The 19,722-nt window shown below is 44.3% G+C and overlaps 1 long non-coding RNA gene across 3 annotated transcripts in view; it reads left to right on the top strand.

Moving 5' to 3' along the window:
* LOC122460215 overlaps positions 1–19,722 on the top strand; it is a 91,792-nt gene that overhangs the window by 54,073 nt on the left and 17,997 nt on the right. The window contains exon 4 of one of the 3 annotated variants that reach the window (XR_006281365.1): positions 16,480–16,583. The exons of the other annotated variants lie outside the window; for them this stretch is intronic. This is a non-coding gene — a long non-coding RNA (uncharacterized LOC122460215). The remainder of the gene's footprint in view (positions 1–16,479; positions 16,584–19,722) is intronic. 3 annotated transcript variants of the gene reach the window in all.

Below are 19,722 nucleotides of genomic sequence, written 5' to 3'. Positions count from 1 at the left end.
TCTCTAGGTACTAAACAACAATTGTAATAATAAATAATGTGGAAGTATATGTGTTAGTGCATGCTAGATGTGTACACATGAATACACATGTGTATCTGCATGTAGGCATGGGAGTCAGTTTCTACAGGTTTATTTAGATAGGCATATGGACAGGTGTGCATTTCTGAGGTTGTGCTCTATAGATTTGTATTTGGGCTCAGGAGTGGGCCTTTAATGGGACCCATTGCAGCTATGATAATGTGTGGTCCTAATTCCACACATAAAATTACAATAACTATAGTGAACAAAAAACATGGAGCTGGTTACAAAAAATGGAAAGAGGGGAGGGAAAGAATCATTTAAAAATTACCCTGTTTGACTATTTTGCTGCCAGCTGTAGAGTCCTGTAACAAATAAAATCTGAAATTAGCATAATACATCTGTCAAAACAATAAATATGCCTGTTTGGGTCTTCAGTGAAAATGAGCCGTGAGCAAGGGTGGGGGAGAGCAAGCGACTGAGGGAGGGGGGATGAGTGAGCGGGGGACATGGCCTCAGGAAGGAGTGGGGGAAAGGGCAGGGCAGTGGGCGGGGCAAGGGTGTTCAGTTTTCTGGAATTAGAAAGTTGGCAACCCTACTAAGTTGGCAGGTAAGTTGGTCTAATTTAACAAGTCACATTGGTGGTGGACTGGTGGTGTAGAAGAAGCTCGGTAGATCAAAGCTGTGATGCATGGATGGAGAAGGAGGAGATGCTGCTGCTGACAGAGTTTTTGTATATATGAGCCTTAGTGGTAGTTACAAGATGTGGTCACATGCAATCCTATTCCTGTCCCAATTTACTATGCTTTGCTTTGCAAACAGTACCTATTTTTAAAATGGGGCAAAAGGAGGACCTGGAGAATTATAAACCAATCAGTATAACTTCAATTCTTGGAACAATACTGGAACAGATTATCAAACAATCCGATTTGCAAGCACCTAGAGGATAATAGGGTGATAAGTAATGCCCAACATGGATTTGTCAAGAACAATTTCCTTGTCTGACAGGTATACTGGCCTAGTGGATAGGGGAGAAGCAGTTGATGTGATCTATCTTGATTTTAGTAAGGCTTTTGACACATTTTCATAAGCAAAGTAGGGAAATGTGGTCTAGATGAAATTACTATAAAGTGGATGCACAACTAATTAAAAAAATACTTAAAAGAGTAGTTGCCAATGGTTCACTGCCACACTGGGAGGACATATCTAGTGGGGTTTCGCAGGGTCTGACCTGGGTCTGGTACTATTGACTATTTTAATTAATGGCTTGGATAATGCAGTGAAGAGAATGCTTATAAAATTAGTGGATGAGGTTTAAGCACTTTGGTGGACAGGATTAGAATTCAAAATGACCTTGACAAACTGGAGAATTGGTCTGAAATCAACAAGATGAAATTTAAGACAAGTGCAAAGTTCTGCACTGAGGAAGGAAAAATCAAATGAACAACCAGAAAATGGGGAATAACTGGTGAGGCAATAGTAGTGCAGAAGAGGATTTGGGAGAATAGGGGATCTCAAATTGAATATGAGCTAACAATGTGATGTGATGGCATAAACAGCTAATATTTTGGGGTGTAGTAACAGTAATGTCATATATAAGATGTGGGGTAATTGTTCCACTCTACTTGGCACTGGTGAGACTCAGCTGGAGTATTGTGTCTGAGTTTGGAAGCCTTATTGGAAGAAAGGCGTGGAAAAATTCAAGTGTGTCCAAAGGAAAGCAATAAAAATGACAAAACATTTAGAAAATCTGACCTATGAGAAAAGGTTAAAAAAAGCTGGGTATGTTTAATTTTGAGAAAAGAAGATGGAGGGGCCACCTGAGAAGAATTCAAATATGTTAAGGGCTGTTATAAAGAGGATGGTGATTAATTGTTCTTCATGTCCACTGAAGATAGGACAAGAAATAATCAGCATAACCTGCAGCAAGGGTGATTTAAGTTAGATATTAGGAAAAACTTTCTAACTATGAAGATAGTTAAGTTCTGAAATAGGCTATCAAGAGAAGTTGTGGAATTCCCATCACTGGAGATTTTTACAAAGAGGTTAGAGTGGGGTTCTCAAACTGGGGGTTGGGACCCCTCAGGGGGTTGTGAGGTTATTACATGGGGATTTGCAAGCTGTCACCCTCCACCCCAAATCCCGCTTTGCCTCTAGTATTTATAATAGTGTTATAAATTAAAAACATTTTTTATACATTTAAGGGGGGTTGCACTCAGTCTTGCTATGTGAAAGGGGTTACCAGTACAAAGGTTTGAGAACCACTGGGTTAGACAAACACCTGTCAATAATGGTCTAGGTATACTTGGTCCTGCCTCAGCATGGGGGCAGGACTAGATCACTTCTCAAGATCCCTTCCAACCCTACTTTTATATGATCTATGCCCTGGTCTACACTAGGCGTTGAGGTCGAATTTAGCAGCGTTAAATCGATGTAACCCTGCACCCATCCACATGACGAAGCCCTTTTTTTCGACTTAAAGGGCTCTTAAAATCAATTTCCTTACTCCACCCCCGACAAGGGGATTAGCGCTGAAATCGGTTTTGCTGGGTCAAATTTGGGGTACTGTGGATGCAATTAGATGGTATTGGCCTCCAGGAGCTATCCCAGAGTGCTCCATTGTGACCACTCTGGACAGCACTCTCAGCTCAGATGCACTGACCAGGTAGACAGGAAAAGGCCCGCGAACTTTTGAATTTCAATTTCCTGTTTGGCCAGTGTGGCAAGCTGCAGGTGACCATGCAGAGCTCATCAGCAGAGGTAACCATGATGGAGTTCCAGAATCACAAAAGAGCTCCAGCATGGACCGAACGGGAGGTACGGGATCTGATCGCTGTATGGGGAGAGGAATCCTTGCTATCAGAACTACGTTCCAGTTTTCGAAATGCCAAAACATTTGTGAAAATCTCCCAGGGCATGAAGGACAGAGGCCATAACACGGACCCGAAGCAGTGCCGCGTGAAACTTAAGGAGCTCAGGCAAGCCTACCAGAAAACCAGAGAGGCGAACAGCCGCTCCGGGTCAGAGCCCCAAACATGCCGCTTCTATGATGAGCTGCATGCCATTTTAGGGGGTTCAGCCACCACTGCACCAGCCGTGTTGTTTGACTCTTCAATGGAGATGGAGGCAACACGGAAGCAGGTTTTGGGGACGAGGAAGACGATGATGAGGAGGCTGTAGATAGCTCACAGCAAACAAGCAGAGAAACCGGTTTTCCCAACAGCCAGGAACTGTTTCTCACCCTGGACCTGGAGCCAGTATCCCCCGAACCCACCCAAGGTTGCCTCCCGGACCCACCAGGTGGAGAAGGGACCTCTGGTGAGTGTACCTTTTAAAATACTATACAAGGTTTAAAAGCCAGCATGTTTAATGATTAATTTGCCCTGGCATTCGTGGCTCTCCTGGATGTACTCCCAAAGCCTTTGCAAAAGGTTTCTGGGGAGGGCAGCCTTATTCCATCCACCATAGTAGGTCACTTTACCACTCCAGGCCAGTAGCACGTACTCGGGAATCATTATAGAACAAAGCATTGCAGTGTATGTTCGCTGGCGTTCAAACAACATCCGTTCTTTATCTCTCTGTGTTATCCTCAGGAGAGTGATATCATTCATGGTCACCTGGTTGAAATAGGGTGCTTTTCTTAAGAGGACACTCAGAGGTGCTCGTTCCTGCTGGGCTGTTTGCCTGTGGCTGAACAGAAATATTCCCCGCTGTTAGCCACGCTGGGGGGGGAAGCAAAATGTGACCTTGTAACAAAAGCACATGTGCTATGTATGTAATGTTAACAGCAAGGTTTATAGTGAAAGAGAGTACCCATTGTTCTATAAAAATGTGTCTTTTTAAATACCACTGTCCCTTTTTTTTTCTCCAACAGCTGCATGTGTTTCAAGGATCACAGGATCTTCTCCTTCCCAGAAGCTAGCGAAGATTAGAAGGCGAAAAAAACGCACTTGTGATGAAATGTTCTCTGAGCTCATGCTGTCCTCCCACACTGACAGAGCACAGATGAATGCGTGGAAGCAGACAATGTCAGAGTGCAGGAAAGCACAACATGAACACAAGGAAAGGTGGCAGGCTGAAGAGAGTAAGTGGCGGGCTGAAGAGACGGCTGAAGCTGAAAGGTGGCAGCAGCGTGATGAGAGGAGGCAGGATGCAATGCTGAGGCTGCTGGAGGATCAAACTAATATGCTCCAGCGTATGGCTGAGCTGCAGGAAAGGCAGCAGGAGCACAGACCACCACTACAGCCCCTGTGTAACCAACCGCCCTCCTCCCAAAGTTCCATAGCCTCCTCACCCAGATGCCCAAGAATGCGGTGGGGGGGCCTCCGGCCACCCAGCCACTCCACCTCAGAGGATTGCCCAAGTAACAGAAGGCTAGCATTCAATAAGTTTTAAACTTTTAAACTGCTGTGTGGCCTTGTCTTCCCTCCTCCACCACCCCTCCTGGGCTACCTTGGTAATTATCCCCCCTATTTGTGTGATGAATTAATAAACAATGCATGAATGTGAAGCAACAATGACTTTATTGCCTCTGCAAGCGGTGATCGAAGGGAGGTGGGGAGGGTGGTTAGCTTACAGGGAAGTAGAGTGAACCAAGGGATGGGGGGTTTCATCAAGGAGAAACAAACAGAACTTTCACAGTGTAGCCTGGCCAGTCATGAAACTGGTTTTCAAAGCTTCTCTGATGCGCACCACCCCCTCCTGTGCTCTTCTAACTGCCCTGGTGTCTGGCTGTGCGTAACCAGCAGCCAGACGATTTGCCTCAACCTCCCACCCCACCATAAACGTCTCCCCTTTACTCTCACAGATATTGTGGAGCGCATAGCAAGCAGTAATAACAGTGGGAATATTGGTTTCGCTGAGGTCTAACTGAGTCAGTAAACTGCGCCAGCACACTTTTAAACGTCCAAATGCACATTCTACCACCATTCTGCACTTGCTCAGCCTGTAGTCGAACAGCTCCTGACTACTCTCCAGGCTGCCTATGTATGGCTTCATGAGCCATGGCATTAAGGGGAGGCTGGGTCCCCAAGGATAAATATAGGCATTTCAACATCCCCAATGGTTATTTTCTGGTCTGGGAAGAAAGTCCCTTCCTGCAGCTTTTGAAACAGACCAGAGTTCCTGAAGATGCGAGCGTCATGTACCTTTCCCGGCCATCCCACGTTGATGTTGGTGAAACGTCCCTTCTGATCCACCAGTGCTTGCAGAACTATTGAAAAGTACCCCTTGCGGTTTATTTACTCGCTGGCTTGGTGCTCCGGTGCCAAGATAGGGATATGGGTTCCATCTATGGCCCCACCACAGTTAGGGAATCCTATTGCAGCAAAGCCATCCACTATGACCTGCACATTTCCCAGGGTCACTACCCTTGATATCAGCAGATCTTTGATTGCGTTGGCTACTTGCATCACAGCAGCCCCCACAGTAGATTTGCCAACTCCAAATGGATTCCCGACTGACCGGTAGCTGTCTGGCGTTGCAAGCTTCCACAGGGCTATTGCCACTCACTTCTCAACTGTGAGGACTGCTCTCATCTTGGTATTCTTGCACCTCAGGGCAGGGGAAAGCAAGTCACAAAGTTCCATGAAAGTGCCCTTACACATGCGAAAGTTTTGCAGCCACTGGGAATCGTCCCAGACCTGCAACACTATGTCCCACCAGTCTGTGCTTGTTTCCCAAGCCCAGAATCGGCGTGAACCTGCCCCATTAGCACCATGATGCCCACACTGGCAGGGCCCATGCTTTGAGAGAAGTCTGTGTCCATGTACTCATCACTCTCGTCACCGTGCTGATGTCGCCTACTCGCCCAGTTTCGCTTTGCCAGGTTCTGGTGCTGCATATACTGCTGGATAATGCGTGTGGTGTTTAATGTGCTCCTAATTGCCAAAGTGATTTGAGCGGGATCCATGCTTGCTGTGGTATGGCGTCTGCACAGAAAAAAGGCACGGAACGATTGCTGTTGCTCTGATGGAGGAGGGGCGACTGACAACATGGCTTACAGGGTTGGCTTACAGGGAATTAAAATCAACAAAGGGGGTGGGTTTGCGAGAAACTGAATGGCCGCTTCAAGGATAGAATTCAAAACCTCAAGGAAAGAACTCAAAACTGGGTTTAGCAGGCCGTCGATTTCACAGAGGGAGGGAGGAGAGAATGAATACAAAACAAATCTGATCTATTTCTTGTTTTGAGCCACTTCATCTGTCTTTATACATCATGCTGGCAGCAGACTGTGCAGTACGACTGCTAGCCATTGTCACCTGGGTGCTCGGCAGAAGACGGTGCAGTATGACTACTTGCCATCGTCTTCTGCTGGCTGCAAATTAAAAGACAGTGCACTGCCGGTAGGACTCAATCGCCATGAGACGAAACAAGAGAAATGATCTGGCTGAGTCACTCCCATTTTGCCCAGGTGCCCAGTTAAAAGAGCACCCAGGACTACGTCGACGACGGCTACCAGTCATACTGCACTGTCTGCTGCCAAAAGGCAATACACTGCTGCTGTGTAGCAATGCAGTACCATGTCCACCAGCACCCAGGAGACATACGGTGACGGTGAGCTGAGCAGGCTCCATGCTTGCCGTGGTATGGCGTCTGCACAGGTAACTCAAGAAAAAAGGTGCAAAACGATTGTCTGCTCTTGCTTTTATGGAGGGAGGGAGGGAACGGGGGCCTGACGATATGTACCCAGAACCACCCGCAACAATGTTTTAGCCCCATCAGGCACTGGGATTTCTATCCAGAATTCAAATGCACGGTGGAGACTGCGGGAACTGTGGGGTAGCTACCCACAGTGCAAAGCTCCGGAAGTCGACTGTTGCCTCGGTACTGTGGACAGTCCGCCGACTACATGCACTTAGAGCATTTGTATGGGAACACACACGCTCGACTGTATAAAAACGCTTTCTACAAAACCGACTTCTATAAATTCAACCTAATTTCGTAGTGTAGACATACCCTATGATACACTAGCATACATGCTCAATTAGTGGTGGGAAAGGGTCTCGGTGGCAGTAACCGTTTCTGACTGTTTAAAATGGAAAAAATGAAAAGACATTTTGGAGAGTGAAAGTTCATCCCGTCGATCTCGGGACCTACTTTATGGGATCCTGAAAGACTGCACAGGTCTATCAGCAAACTGACTGGAGAAATGTAATTCCCTGTAATTCCCACTTCAAAATATTTTAAGAAAAAGAACCCCATGCATTTGAAAATTACATATGGCAAACAGCCATGCTTATTGCAAACATTCTTAGTGCTGCTTGTATTGTCAAATCACAAATGATGCTTAAAATAGCAATTCCCTTCTCACTGCTGAAAAGCAGTGAGCCCATTGCTTCAAAATTCTGAAAGTATGTGTTGAGGTTAAAAACTCTCCCTCGCCCCAAGAGACAATTACAAGAGTAAATATTTTTAGTTTAAAATAGAAATAAAGACAATAAATTACATCAAACCTATTGCTTCCTAATTCATCATTCATTACCTGTTTGGCACAAAGAATGAATATAGCAACCTTAGAGATTAACTAATGTCCAATATCACAAAACTCCCATTTATTTCTCCATCTCAGTTTCTCCACCTGCAAAATGAAGATAGTAACGTTTGCCTGTCTTTGTATAGTGTTGTGAGATTTAATTAGTTCTATCTGACTTTTTAATGGTGTTCCTGTAGTCCCTAACACTGTAATATCTATGCATTAATATTTATAACATTTTGTAGTTGATAAATGCTGATTCACACGAACGACCATTGCAAAGTTCTGAATTGTGAATTAAGCCCTGATCCTGCAATGCACTCGAGGTAGGCAAACCTTGAGTGGTTTCATTGTGTTAGGGGGGACTATCTATATGGGCAAAGTTACTTATCTAAGTAGCTGTAGAATTGGCGCCTAAAATAGCAAGGATAATATATTGTTAAATGTACTTTGTTAATTTTCATTGACTATTGTACTTTCGTTTTAACATTCATGATAATACTTCATGGCACACAAGTAAACAAATTTGTGCAAATATACATTCAAGTAAAGATACTGTATATTTTGTAAAAATAGGGATATTTAGAAGTATGAGACCTCATCATAGCTCTTTGCTGTTAGATATTTGTTTAGCAGTGGAGAGAGACTACCAATTATTTGTGCAGTTTAGTGTGGCTCTTGTATTATTATTTCAAAATATCTTCAGTCTGTTATGAGTAAATAATTATTACTATTCTGCGTTTGCAAACCTGTTTCCAGAATTTGACATGGGTGCATTTCATTTCATCTTGCATTTCATTTTCATTTGACATAAATCTCAGATGGTATTGTTCCTTTTCCACTTTTTAATGGACACATGTAATTATAAGTCATTATCTGCTTCAGCCTCTTTGACAGTGCCATTATTGAATAATCCAAGATACCCTAATTACAGGGACCCCATACTAACCTGCGTAATCTAAATCTGTAAAATATGCTGAGTTAGCATTGTGAAGCTAAAGCAACATCTTCCCCTCAGCGAGAAGAAACTACTTCCAATTTGGAAGGGGTCAGGAGTTGTGGCCTATAACAGCAGCAGAGCAGTGGGGAATGTTACAGATTCTGGGTGATCCCAGCAGAGTACTCTTTCTTCTGCCTAGCTCTCCAGTGTTCCCATTTCCAATAGCCCTGGTCTACATTTAAAATTTATATCAACTTAGCTGAGTTGCTCTGGGGATTAAAAAATTCACACCCCTCAATGCCACAGTCAAGCTGACCAAACCCCTGATGTACACATGGCTAGGTGGAATTCTTCTGTCACCCTAGCTACTGCCATTCAGGGAGGCAGATTACCTACATTGACAGTAAACCCCCTTCCACCCGTAAGCATTGCTGTAGCAGCCGTAGTGTAGACAAGGCCATAGAGGAATAGCTGCTAGTGAAGCTGTGCTGCCATTATCCTCCATTATCCTCCATCCTAGCAGTTGCTCCCACCCACACAAGGACCTGAAAGCATGGGGAGGGACCAGTAGAAAATGCAAAGGAAAAGTTACAAGTGGTATCGTGAAAATCCAGCTAATCCCAAACTGTCGTGGAGGGCAGCTGCCACCTCCCACCACCAAAGCTTTAGAAACCTAGCCATGAATGTTTAAAGTGAAAGGATCTCCTAACAGGACAGGGTCAGGTAGCAGACCCACTGTTTCCCTTGTCAGCTTGTTTGGGGACTTTTTTCCCCCATGTTGCTCCCTTTTTGAGTATATAATAGATTGGAGCATGTGGCTCAAGATGTGCAATCTTTTAGATCCTGAATATTACCCTGACATATCATAAAACCATGAGAACAGCCAGAGTGGGCGAGACCACAGGTCCATCTAGCCCAGTGTCCTCTCTCCAACAGTGGCCAATCCCAGGTACTTCAGAGAAAATGAACAGAACAAGACAATTATCAAGTGATCCATCCCCTGTCGTCCACTCTCAGCTTCTGGCAATCAGAGACTAGGGACAGCCAGAGCATGGTTTGCATCCCTGACAATCTTGACTAATAGCCACTGATGGACCTATCCTCCATGAATTTATCTAATTCTTTTTTTAACTCAATTACAGTTTTGGCCATCACAACATCCCGTAGTAATGAATTCCATAGGTTGACTGTGCGTTGTGTTAAGAAATACTTCCTTTTGTTTGTTTTTAAACCTGATACCTATTAAGTTTTGTGGATGACTACAAGAGTTAGTTTTACATTCATAGGCACATACTTGTCTTTTCCTGGAACCTGCATCCTACCATAACTAGAATAAATATGGTTTTACTGTGCTTTCTCATGATGACTCTATCATTTGCTCTGAGTCACTTTAAAATATTCTTCTGAAATTACATTCACTTAATTACTTAGCAGCATAACTAGCATGAACATGATTGTGGTGTAAAGAAAGACTGATGGTTTCCAGCTACATTGCGATGACCTTTGTCATGTGACTATAGTTCGCTTTTGGATTAGGTTGAAGCCCTCAGACCTTTCACATTTGGTGATAAACACATTTCAGAGCTTGTTTTTTGTGTGGCACCTTTTGTACCAAACTCTACATTTTTGTATAGTTTTGGTCACCATCCATATGGAACTTAACACAAACAACACCATGCCAGCAGATCAAGGAAAAAAAATATTCCCCTCTATTCGGCACTGATGAGGCCACATCTGGAGTATTGCATGCAGTTTGGGCCCCTCCCCCCCCACACACTACAGAAAGGATGTGGACAAATTGGAAAGAGTCCAGCAGAGGGCAATGAAAATTATTAAAGGCTTGGGGCATATGACTTATCAGGAGAGGCTGAGGGAACTGGGTTTATTTAGTCTGCAGAAAAGAAGAGTGAGGGGAGATTTGATAGCAGCCTTCAACTACTTCAACTTGTGCTGCTGTGCTGGGCAACACAAAATGGGGAAGAGATGGCCAGCCCTCTGTAGAGATAGAGGTGGTTAGGGACTATTTAGAAAAGCTGGACGTGCACAAGTCCATGGGGCCGGACGAATTGCATCCGAGAGTGCTGAAGGAATTGGCGGCTGTGATTGCAGAGCCCTTGGCCATTATCTTTGAAAACTCGTGGCGAACGGGGGAAGTCCCGGATGACTGGAAAAAGGCTAATGTAGTGCCCATCTTTAAAAAAGGGAAGAAGGAGGATCCTGGGAACTACAGGCCGGTCAGCCTCACCTCAGTCCCTGGAAAAATCATGGAGCAGGTCCTCAAAGAATCAATCCTGAAGCACTTAGAGGAGAGGAAAGTGATCAGGAACAGTCAGCATGGATTCACCAAGGGAAGGTCATGCCTGACTAATCTAATCGCCTTTTATGATGAGATTACTGGTTCTGTGGATGAAGGGAAAGCAGTGGATGTATTGTTTCTTGACTTTAGCAAAGCTTTTGACACGGTCTCCCACAGCATTCTTGTCAGCAAGTTAAGGAAGTATGGGCTGGATGAATGCACTATAAGGTGGGTAGAAAGCTGGCTAGATTGTCGGGCTCAACGGGTAGTGATCAATGGCTCCATGTCTAGTTGGCAGCCGGTGTCAAGTGGAGTGCCCCAGGGGTCGGTCCTGGGGCCCGTTTTGTTCAATATCTTCATAAATGATCTGGAGGATGGTGTGGATTGCACTCTCAGCAAATTTGCGGATGATACTAAACTGGGAGGAGTGGTAGATACGCTGGAGGGGAGGGATAGGATACAGAAGGACCTAGACAAATTGGAGGATTGGGCCAAAAGAAATCTAATGAGGTTCAATAAGGATAAGTGCAGGGTCCTGCACTTAGGATGGAAGAATCCAATGCACCGCTACAGACTAGGGACCGAATGGCTCGGCAGCAGTTCTGCGGAAAAGGACCTAGGGGTGACAGTGGACGAGAAGCTGGATATGAGTCAGCAGTGTGCCCTTGTTGCCAAGAAGGCCAATGGCATTTTGGGATGTATAAGTAGGGGCATAGCGAGCAGATCGAGGGACGTGATCGTTCCCCTCTATTCGACACTGGTGAGGCCTCATCTGGAGTACTGTGTCCAGTTTTGGGCCCCACACTACAGGAAGGATGTGGATAAATTGGAAAGAGTACAACGAAGGGCAACGAAAATGATTAGGGGTCTAGAGCACATGACTTATGAGGAGAGGCTGAGGGAGCTGGGATTGTTTAGTCTGCAGAAGAGAAGAATGAGGGGGGATTTGATAGCTGCTTTCAACTACCTGAAAGGGGGTTTCAAAGAGGATGGCTCTAGACTGTTCTCAATGGTAGCAGATGACAGAACGAGGAGTAATGGTCTCAAGTTGCAATGGGGGAGGTTTAGATTGGATATTAGGAAAAACTTTTTCACTAAGAGGGTGGTGAAACACTGGAATGCGTTACCTAGGGAGGTGGTAGAATCTCCTTCCTTAGAGGTTTTTAAGGTCAGGCTTGACAAAGCCCTGGCTGGGATGATTTAACTGGGACTTGGTCCTGCTTTGAGCAGGGGGTTGGACTAGATGACCTTCTGGGGTCCCTTCCAACCCTGATATTCTATGATTCTATGATTCTATGATACCTGAAAGGGAGTTCCAAAGAGGATAGAGCTAGGCAGTTCTCAGTGGTGGCAGATGACAGAACAAGGAGTAATGGTCTCAAGTTGCAGTGCGAGAGGTTTACGTTGAATATTAGGAAAAACTATTTCACTAGGAGTGTGGTGAAGCACTGGAATGGGTTACCTAGGGAGGTGGCAGAATCTACATCCTTAGAGGTTTTTAAGGCCCAGCTTGACAAAGCCCTGGCTGGGATGATTTAGTTGGGATTGGTCCTGCTTTGAGCATGGGATTGGACTAGAGGACCTCCCAAGGTCCCTTCCAATTCTAATATTCTGTGGTTCTATGTGTCTTGCAGGAACAGAGTTTTTCAAGGTTATGGATTGGAAGTCACTGTGGAAGGGCAAAAGTACCCTGCAGAACAGATAGAATTTTGATTTTTCTTTGTTTTCTTTGCAATCAGGTGACATAGAGGGACTGGTTATTTCTATTACCTGGAAGCGTTAACCAGAGTGTTTTCATGGGACCTATTGCTTTCCTTTCTTTCCTTATGTTTTTCACACTTGTTCCAGCTCAGAACCCATATGGTTATTTCCTGTGTGAGTGAATATGTTAGCCTGATTAACTCCAGAAGATTGTATAAATGGTCCGCCCCTGCAATTCTTGTTCAAGCAAAACTCCATTTGAAGACAAGATCGGTTGTTTATAAGCAATGCACAGCATAACAGAAGCAAGGCAGAGGTTCTAGAAGAAATTAAGGCTAGATCCACAAAGGTAAGTGGTGCAACCCCTACCACAATGGGATCCTGATACATGATGAGGGCACCTGGGCACTAGGGTAGTACAAATAAAAACCAGTCGGAGAACACTTCAATCTCTCCGGTCACACGATTATAGACCTGAGAGTGGCTATCCTTCAACAAAAAAACTTCAAAAACAGACTCCAACGAGAGACTGCTGAATTGGAATTAATTTGCAAACTGGATACAATTAATTTAGGCTTGAATAGAGACTGGGAGTGGATGAGTCATTACATAAAGTAAAACTATTTCCCCATGTTATTTCTCCCCCCACTGTTCCTCAGACGTTCTTGTTAACTGCTGGAAATGGCCCACCTTGATTATCACCACAAAAGGTTTTCCTCCTTCCCCCCCTCCTTCCTGCTGGTAATAGCTCATCTTAAGTGATCACTCTCCTTATAGTGTGTATGATAAAATCCATTGTTTCATGTGTATATAAATCTCCCCACTGTATTTTCCACCGAATGCATCCGATGAAGTGAGCTGTAGCTCATGAAAGCTTATGCTCAAATAAATTTGTTAGTCTCTAAGGTGCCACAAGTACTCCTTTTCTTTTTGCGAATACAGACTAACACGGCTGCTACTCTGAAACCTATAATACTAACTGCCACTTTAGGTGCCTAAGTCCAAAATTTAAATATTCAATATCCCTGCTCAGCTGCTGCCTAATTGTGTAGGCAACTAAATTTCTGCCACTGTGCATGTGCAAAGCCTCCGGAGTTCTAACGCAATAACACTGTGAAGTTGCTCAGTGCCTAAACCCTGGGATTCATAAACTAGGCATTCCCCATCTATCTTACCTATGCAGCCTGATCCAGTATCTGGGCTTTGAGCATGCCAAACCCCAAAATGGGTTAGTGGTCTTTTATACCCAATAACCCAGTGGTTAGAGCACTCACACAGCCTGTGGGAGACACAGCCAGGTTCAAATCTGCATTCTGCGTGATTTGGCACAGAGACTCCAACTCTGGTCTCTCACCGCTCAGGTGAGTGTCACAACCACCGGGATACAAGGTATTCTGGAGTGAATTTTTCTCCATCTCTCCTGTTGAAACTCTTCCACTTTGTATAAAATACTTAAATATTCATTGGGCCAGAGAGAGAGTGAGAGGCTCTATAGTCTAGTAGTTAGCATGTTCACCTGGGAGACCAGGTTCCAGTGCCTGCTCCATGAACACATGACTGACCACTGGACAGCCAGGTGCAAGAGGGGGCATACCATCACCTCTTCCTCAGTTCCTCACAAGGAAGTGCTGACCTGGCTTCGGGACCTAGCTCCAGGAGAGGGTTTATGGCTGTCAATCCTGAGTAGAGATAGGCACCTCGCTCCAGCCCAGAGTTAGGTGCCTAACTACCTTTGAGGAACGGGACTTATGCCCTACCCCTGTCCTTGGAATTTTCTACTAGCCAGCTTAGCTTGGTGCCTTCTGGGAATCCCATTCTTAGGCGCCTAACTATTCGGATGCATTGTAAAAAGCACCTAACTTGGGCACTTAACTCAGGGTTCTGAGCTCCACTGCGTGGTGGGGTGCCTAAAAGTTAGGTGTTGTAATGTTGATCCTAACTCCCTGGATCTAGCCCTCAGCTTGCAAGATCTATTCCTGTATTGTACTGATATGACAACTCTGTACATGGAGGGTTATTCTAGCAGACACTATTTTTATGTATTTCAGAGTAGCAGCCGTGTTAGTCTGTATTCGCAAAAAGAAAAGGAGTACTTGTGGCACCTTAGAGACTAACAAATTTATTAGAGCATAAGCTTTCTTGAGCTACAGCTCACTTCATCCGATGAAATGCATCCGATGAAGTGAGCTGTAGCTCACGAAAGCTTATGCTCTAATAAATTTGTTAGTCTCTAAGGTGCCACAAGTACTCCTTTTATTTTTATGTACTATATCTTGCTTCCTTTGGCTGACCCAGCATGTAGCTTTTTCTTCACCATCATTAATTTGTTTTCAGGTGAGATTAATTTTTAATATATTCTACACACTGTATGTATGTATTTACCTATGAAAGAGCACTCTGAGATGTAGAGGAATCCTTTTAGAGAATTCAGATAAAGTGAAATTCTGTTTATACTGAAGTAAAATAAACATCCCTATGTGTTTTGGTATGTTGCAATGTGTGTGTTGAAATTCCAGTTACAGTATATTTTCACTTATACTGAGCTAGTTCGGGGTGGGTGGGGGAGAGGGAGACTTCACTGTAACATGGTGTCACCTATCTTAGGGACTGTGACCACACTCTCAGAGAGCAGATCTTCTGTCTGTCACCTCCAGTCTGAGAGTTTAGACCACATGCTCCACTACCCAATCCCTGAGACCAGTGCCTACCCCTCAGACTTCCCTCATAGCTTAATCACATCCTCTCTCAGAACTCCACCCGAAGGTAGGAGCCTTCTAGTTTACTTCTTTAAGAGGAGCATGTAAAGGTATAATGCTTAACATGAACACAGTTTCTGCATAAGTTTCTAAGCCACAGTTGCTCTTTCTTTAATAGCAAGAGAAAAACCCAGATCTATACAAAAATAAACCCTATCTGCATTTCCCTGCCTTAATTTCCTCACTGCTCTGAAGTATTCTTTGGGCTAGGGTCAGAATCATTTGGGGACATCCAATGCCCTTTATTGAAATGCATGATGTCCTGAAACTTGAGACTTCTGACCCCAGCTCACCTCCTCTGACCTTGGCAGTTTGTCTCCTTCCCCTCTCCTGCCCAAACTTCCTGTGTGGCTCATAGCCTTTCCCCTGTATGTCCTTTTATAACCTTTAAATACCTTGGTCTGGTGATTTCCAGATCAGTCTTGATAGATGATTGCAGACCTCTACCAGGTGACATTGTTGCCAGCTGTCCTCTCCTCTGAGAAACCAGTTCTTATGGCTAGAAGCCACTCTCTTGTCTTCCTCTGATCCATTACTCTCAGATCTGGATGAGCCAGTTCAAGGAGCTGGTGAAGCAAGAGCATACTCTGGCACTGATGGCTGATAGCAGAGCATCACAGCATATAATTGTTCAGGCACAGGTTCATAGACCGTATCCAACCTCGGGTCCACCAGATATGGAGTCAGTTATGTTACTCTGGGGCAAGGAGAAACCACACTCCAGCAGTCTCAGATATGTCCATCTCCAGAAGGGAAAGGAAATGTAGAGGAATTTGGGGATTCTCCTTTTCTTCTCTCCCTTTTCTTGAACATACAGGTCAAACATTTCATATTACATTAATTTTCATTTTGGGCCTATCTTTTTTCCCCAGGCGATAGTAACCTTGACATGAAAGCTACCAGCTGTCCCTTTTGTAGAAGTGATTCTCCAAACCCCGTCTTACTGGCATCACATTGGATGGTTGCCTCTTCATTCACAACATAGTATTTCAGGAGGGCATAGTTGGTCACTAGCTCCTTTATCTGCGTGATGGCTGCCTCATATTGCGATAATAACCTCCATGCAGCATCTTTGTCCAGGAGTTGCCTCAGGGGCTTGCACACATCTGAGAGGCTTGGGAAAAATTTTGTTTGATAGTTTACAAATCTTAATAGTGTGGATGTCTTCTGTGTTGCTTTACCTTTTGGGGGTCAGGTCATATCGTCTGGAAGGTCAGCAGTATGGTATTGTAGTCAAGTGCAATTTCGTCTTGGTTTTATTCACTTTTAGATTTACTTCCCCATCTCTTTCTAGCAGACAAATGAGGTTGTGCTTGTGATCTGCCATAGCTTCTGCCGTGATCTCCGCATCTGTACACCAGAATGGCATAAGATGTGATGCTGATCCCTGTGAATCGAGTTAGTACATCTTTATTACTGGGCTTCTCCAGCAAACTCCCTTGTGGTCTGGGGTGGCTCTGTAGCAGCCCTGCCCCAGTTTCCCATTCTCTGCCTGCTTCAGTAACTGTCATGGCTTGCTGTTGTAACTTATTGCAGTGATGTGGCTAATTCCTTAACAAAAATCCATCCCTTAAAGGGAAACAAAGTTCCTTACTCCAAGTTGAAAACAAACAAAACACAAAGTCTCTGCCCAGTCTCAAACTAGGTCCAGCCCCTCCTTCCCAAGGGATCTGACTCATGGGTGGCAGGTATCAAAGGCCGGGGAAGGCTGTGCCTCCCCAAACAGCTCTGTGTGGTTCCACCCACGCTCCGCCCCAGGCTCCCTCCTGCTTCCTGCTGGCGCTCTGTGCTCTTCCCTTGTGGAGCCCCAGGGCCAGGGCCAGCCTGAAGTCAGGGACTCCGGGCAGCTGGAGCCGGTGCTCACATGGCCAGCATGGTGTTCGGGGGCTGGGGGAAGGACAGGCTGCCCACCCTCCTGGTGCTGGAGTCTGTGCCACCCCACCCGACGTTCCAGGGCTTGGGGGGGCCACACTGCCTACCCAGCGGTCCAGGGCTGGGGGTGCTCAGGTGGCCCGGGACATGGGGGAAGGGTTCTGAGCTCTGGCAGGGGAAGGGGGATGGGAGGGGCAGGGCCTCGGGCAGAAGGGGTGGGCTGGACTGGGGGCTAGCATCTCCTCTGCCCAGGGTATAACTTCTCTCCTGTAATTCTTCTGCCTGACCTCTGGGCTCGGCTCTCAGCCCTTCTCAGGCTCTTTTCTGTCCCTCAGCCCGTCCTGGCTTCTTTGGTTTTCCTTGGCATTCTACTTGTGATTTACATTATCCTAGTGGTATTATGATTGTGCCATTGTACAATTTTAATTTAACTTTGCTTGATTGTAGTTTTGCTTTCTTCTCTTCCATAATGCTGAGGAAGGCTTTGTAGCCTAGCACATTCACTGAAGCCCCACCATGAATTTGGAATGTTTTTATGTGTTGCTGCCTTGTCTCTCATGCTAGTCTGAGCTTTATTTTTGCTGTTTTTCACTGTATTAATGTCATGTATATGCAAAATTTCATCCTCTGAGTCACTGCTGGCCTCCTCAATATGATGATTTTTTCTTGTCTACTAGATTTTGCATAATGATTTTTCTTGCCACAATTATTGGGTATGATGCTATATATAAAGTATTTGCAACTATCATGTTTTTCTTCATAGTTCCCAGAAGTCATCCTTTACATTTAATCTTCTCTGCTGTGTGCTTGTGTATTGGATTTTGCTCAAAGTTTTGGTGTATTTTTCCTTGTATTTCATGTTCTCCCTGTGTTACTGGGTGAATTATCCCTGCGTCTGCTCCACTTGTTCACTAAATTTGTACGTGTCCATAGCTTTTGATAGAGTTAATGTGGGAGTTCTCATTAAGCACCTACAACTTCCATTTCTATTATTCATCTATCACAAATTAGTTAATATTTTAAGATTTAATCATTGCATGAATCAGCTTAGCAATATTTGTTTTCTCCAGATTCTTGATTACACTTGTTGAAAAGATACCTTTTGTATATTGTAGACCTGGCTTGACATGACTGATTAAACATGGGGCAAGTTTTATTTTTTCAAAGACAGGATTAGGGAGGTAGCTAGCAGGCTGAAAATGGAATGCTTGTGCTAAAATAAGTAAATGGGTTAATAAGCTAAAAGATAGAATGTTCGAGTTAGCTAAGATAAGAGAGGGAACACACTGGGAACCATTTACTAGGAACGGATAAAATGGACAAGAAAAGTTGAGAGCATAAAGATGAGATAAAGATTAAAATCGAACATGGACAGCATGTGGACTGTACAGGGATTGTTTTTTATAAAGTAACTAGGCCAATCCCAAAACATGCGATGCAATGTATAGTGAATGTAATGTGGTGTGTAAATGTATGGAAAGCAATGTTTTTTTGTATAACTTTGGATATGTGGTATACCCTGTACTTATTCCCTCTGTTTGAGTTTGATTAACTTAGCATAGCTTTGCTGTATGCTAAATAAAGGAACTTGAGTGATGAGACCAGTGTTGACTGAGTGCTTGGGGAACTGAGTGGAAGAGGTCCCAGAGGCTACCCCAACATACATGACATTTTTTGAGGGTTGAAAATACTTTTGGACTACTTTTAGGATTTTACATAGGTCCTCCTATGGTGACATATCCAGACACTGTTGGAACAGATTTCAGCCTTTGCCCATTACAGGTAATAGTGTAGCTGCTCTCATTTTGTTCTCCTTTTTATCCAGCCCCATTGCATTTTCATATTTTTCCCATTGTGACCTAAAGAAAGTCCAGTTGCTAAACAAACCCTCTTTCACATCCAGCTGCTTAGGGGTAGGAAATGGTATGCTGCAATAATCCTTATTTTCTGAATAGTTTTGGGTTTTGCAATGTTCTTAGTTTCTGATTTCACATATCTGTAGAGGCTGACTCACTTCTGATATATTGTGTGTTCAAGTATAACATGAAAGAGAGAAGACAGTGCAACACTGAGGCTTTATTCCTTCCACCACTCTACTGTCTCTGTTTTATTCCATATACTCTACTGTCTCATCAAGCACCTTCTGAAAGCAGAGTCCTCTAAGTTCCTAGACATTATCCTATTTGTATAAGCATACTGCCATACTATAACGCATCCTGGTGGGAAGCTGTCTATCATAATATTGCAGATTCAGGCAGCCCTCACAGCATAGGTTATCCTTGGTTCACTTTTTTAAGGTTATCTTTGTAAACATAGGGACTAGAGAGTAGAATTTTATAAAACGATAGTTCAAATTCTGGAGCAAAAGATGGCAGCCTCCACAAGATGGCAGAAAAAAGTATGAGATGTTCTTATTCAACCCCTGGTCAACTCCTTCTCTCATTACTCCAGCCTCTCTAAATTGTCCATACTTATCGTCATACTTCTCAGTTCCTTCTCTGTACCCCACTTGTTGTTTATTTATATATCACATTACTGTGCGTCAGAACTTTGAAGACTGCATGGCACCTTAAAAACATTTCTGCTATCATCTCCTTATACATCACATCCCACTTTTTATGTTCCACCCAGTTATCCCTTCTCGTTGACCCATTTGTTTCCTTCA

This window comes from Dermochelys coriacea, chromosome 5 (genome assembly GCF_009764565.3).
Source record: "Dermochelys coriacea isolate rDerCor1 chromosome 5, rDerCor1.pri.v4, whole genome shotgun sequence".
Taxonomy (NCBI): domain Eukaryota; kingdom Metazoa; phylum Chordata; order Testudines; family Dermochelyidae; genus Dermochelys; species Dermochelys coriacea.
Note: the sequence above shows the minus strand (reverse complement) of the source record. Positions and strands in the feature narration are given on the sequence as shown.